The sequence below is a fragment of the Galeopterus variegatus genome, unplaced genomic scaffold (genome assembly GCF_000696425.1).
Source record: "Galeopterus variegatus unplaced genomic scaffold, G_variegatus-3.0.2 Scaffold5822, whole genome shotgun sequence".
Classification (NCBI taxonomy): Eukaryota; Metazoa; Chordata; class Mammalia; order Dermoptera; family Cynocephalidae; genus Galeopterus; species Galeopterus variegatus.
Window position 1 is genome coordinate 152,018 of NW_007731933.1, and position 3,813 is coordinate 155,830.

At 42.0% G+C, this 3,813-nt stretch overlaps 1 pseudogene; it reads right to left on the bottom strand.

Moving 5' to 3' along the window:
- Window positions 1–2,709: 2,709 nt before the first annotated feature.
- Window positions 2,710–3,322, bottom strand: LOC103605459 (annotated as a pseudogene).
- Window positions 3,323–3,813: the final 491 nt, after the last annotated feature.

Below are 3,813 nucleotides of genomic sequence, written 5' to 3' on the forward strand. Positions count from 1 at the left end.
TGTTCTCACTTATTGGTGAGAGCTAAAAATAAATAAATAAATTCACACACACACACACACAAAAACGGGGGGGGGGGAGAAGACTTAACAATACAACTCCTTGAAGTTGATACCACAAGGAAACAGAAAGGACATTGTTGGTTTGGAGGGGGAGAGGGAGGAGGGAGGGGGGTTTCGGTAATGGGCCACAGTAATCAACCTCATTGTATATCGACAAATAATTTTTAAAAAATCAATCAATCAATCAATCAATCAAAATGCCAGCATGGAGAATGCAGGATGGGAGAATGCAGGATGGAAGAATGCTTGGACCATTAATTTTCCTTGCCACTAAGCAGGCAATTCCCTTCCCTATCAGCACTAATAATATCTCTGGTTCCAGTTCAAAGACTGCAAAGGCAGCAGCCTGACCAGCGCCACAGACCCATGACACACGTGCCCTTGCTCAACTCTGTTGCCAGAGACCAAAGCCATGGTGCATCCCTAGCAACTCATTTTATCTTCACTTAGCAGGTGCTTTCTCCCCTAGGTCACCAGCTGCACATACCATTCCCCAGAACCACAGCACCTGTCTCTATTTCAGTAGAGAGAGGTTCTGGAATTTGATACCAGGGAGTGGGTTAGAGGGAGTGAAACCCACCTAGAACTAAGATACCAGTCGCCTGAAACATCTGCTGTTCCTCCAAAGGAGTGGGGCAAACCTCTCAAGCCCTTGGAAAGGGCTTCCCAAGAAGTTGGATGTGGGGTAGGTATTTACATTGCAATTAGTAATACCTGATGTCTTTTCCAAATAGCAGCCCCACTAATATATTTACGGATTTATTTACAGATTCTGGACTATTAGAACTAGACTAGATTTTGATGTTTTGTTAGTCTTCATTTTCCAGATGAGGTTTAACTGTCAGAGAGGATGTCCGGAGGCAGAGAATCTTAAAGCCGAAATGTTAGGCGTACACCGAAAATCAATCTCGATCGAAGAGAGAGCAGTTCCTGTACACCTTTCACCTTTCACAAAAGATTTCCATAGAGGGGAAGAGAGAACAGCTCAGCAATATTACTGGAAGTCAGTGGAGAAGCATAATTCATCTCAAAAGTTTAATTTACATGCAACTTCTCAGGAATATACCCCTTAAGTGACACATGTATCCTTGGCTCTCAATGGTATTTTCCAGTGGAGCTGATAGACTCAGAAAAAATCCACAGGTGCAAAATAGGCAAGAGGGGGAAGTGTGGAATGTGGGAAGTAAAGTCCCTCAGGCTTGCATAACCCTCGGTCATGAAGGGAATGGGGAAAATTCTTGAGGTTGCAGATATAAAATGTAAATTTTTTTCCTCCAAGGACCTATGCTGATATCATCACATGATTCTCAATGAGAGAGAAAGCTGCTTTCCCACTTGACTGTGTGGCTGTGAGTGGGTGTGCAAGAGTGGATGTTTGGGTGGTGTGTGTGTGTGTGTGTGTGTGTGTGTGTGTACACTGCCAGATGTCACTGTCTCTGGTTGCCGTTTTCCCCTTCCCAAGTGCCAGAGCTTTACTCGAGGAGATCCCATTTTGAATGCCTTTTCCTTAGGCTATGGAACAAGTCATATTTAGTAAACACTTTAAAAATTCTTTCCTAGTACTTTGGAATTACTTTTTTTCCCAGTCCTTCAGTAAAGTCTGATGTTCCCATTAGAAAAAAAAAATGTTACGATCTTATTTTGAGAGCTGGGTAAGCTTGGAATAGTAGAAGGTGGTAGGAGCAAGTTGGCACATATGTGAGCCATGAGACCAGGGCTTCTCAAAATGACTGAGGAGGGCTGGGCGGTTAGCTCAGTTGGTTTGAGCATGGTGCTGACAACACCAAGGTCCAAGGTTCGATCCCTGTACTTGCCAGCTGCCAAAACAAACAGAAAATGACTGAGGAGAAAGGGTGCAGGCAGGAAGCAGAAAGAAATCTTTAGGCCCGAGTGAAAGCAGGAAACCTGCGTAAGACTCGGGCTGGAATGGCTTAACTGGAGCCCAGCGGTCAAGCTTGGGCCTTGAAGTGTGACGAGAAGAAAATTTCCATTACACATTTTATTGATAAAAGCATGCCACATCCTGGAAAAGACCTCACGTATTACCGTACGGAGACACACGAGGGCGCTCTAACCATCTCGCGGTTGAGGAAACCAGGAAGGTCGCACAGGTTTCAACCTGGAGGAAAGAGACATTGCAGGCCTTTTGGTGATGTGAATTCAGGCTTCTACCGTGGAGCAGGCTGCTCATCCTTGGCCCTCAAGTAGCTCCAAGGAAGGAGGTACTAGCACCAGGGCTGCGGTGAGAAGTCCCGGGTATCATCTTAAAGAGAATGTGAACGATCTGGAGAGAGAGGGAGGCTAGTGAGAAGTAAAATAATCAACAGAAATGCTTCCCACAAAAAGTCTACAGTGTTTTTCCAAAAATAAAATGTTGAAAAAGGAGAAAGAAAAAAGTTAGTACCAAATGATCGAAATTTTTTATTTGACTAAATTCTTTTTCATGCAGCAGCATGACAGTCTCCCCCGTTTATTAGACTCTGGCTATAAAAAAACAAGCAGCCTTGTGAGGAGCAGCTAAGATGCCAAGGACAAGGGTAGTCTACAGTTTTACTGTAGGAAAAGTATGTATACATATTTAAAGGCCTCTCTCCCTTTGGCCATATCACCTCTCTGTTCAGATCATTAAATACAGGCAAATTTTTGAAATCACTTCTTTACTTCTCCAAGATCTTTGATGCTGTCATCATCCACCTCTGGCCATTTTTCCTGAATGACATCAATTATGTCATCTGTTAGTCTCCCTGAATGATGATTTCATCTTCTTCTGTCACTGAGGCACCATAGGAGAATTGCTCAACAAAAAATCTTTGTGTTTCCTTAAGATCAATTTCAAAAGTTGCAAGACAACACGCTCTTGTTGCCTATTTCTTTTTTCATTGGGGAATTTTGGCTATAGTAACCTTTTGTAGTAGTCTTCTTTATTTGTTTTATTTGACCCCTTCCACCTCTCTTTTTTCTTTTCCTCTTCTTCCCCTGCTCTTCCTTGACCCTCACTAATTCTTGCTTCTTTTTCGGGTGAATTTTCTGTGGTAAGTTTTGCAAACTCATTTGGAAAATTCTTCTCTAACCATTGTCTCCGTTTGTTGGTAATGAACAGACTCTGCAATAAAGGACTCCAAGTGGGAAATCGGCATCTAACTTCGCACTGTTCCTCGGGTCTCCTTTGCCATCAGCCCCACTTGTATCCAGAAATGACAGCAGCCATTTCCCAAACCCAGGTGATCGCACAGCCCCCGCCGCCTCTGCCCCTGCCGCACATGCAACCCCGGCAGATACTATTAAAGCAATGGTCTTTCAACTTTTTTGATCGCACACTCCTATAGTAAAAATATTTTGAGGGGACATTACTCTCTTGTGATTCCTCTGTGCTTTGCCCCCTCGCCGCACATTAAACAATAAATTTGTTATGCCTTTTCTTCATATCGAAAAAAATACTTTGAGCTGGTCTTCTCAGTATTTGGGTGTTTTGTAATTTCAAAATGATATACGTGTATTATTCTACCAATGTATTATGTACATTATAAAGCATATGCAAAAAGGAAATTTTAAAAGGATGAGACAAAGATGAAATAAAAATATTTTACTTGTTTACTTTTTGAGTATACAAAAATCTTTTTATTTTCTTGCTACCATCTTTAATTAGTATTTCAGGCAAACAGAATATATGTATGTTTTGATTCATAGCTTAAATAAAGCTTGCTTTCATTTTCTGATGTGGCTCATTTCCCAATCTGAACATTCTTACATTGA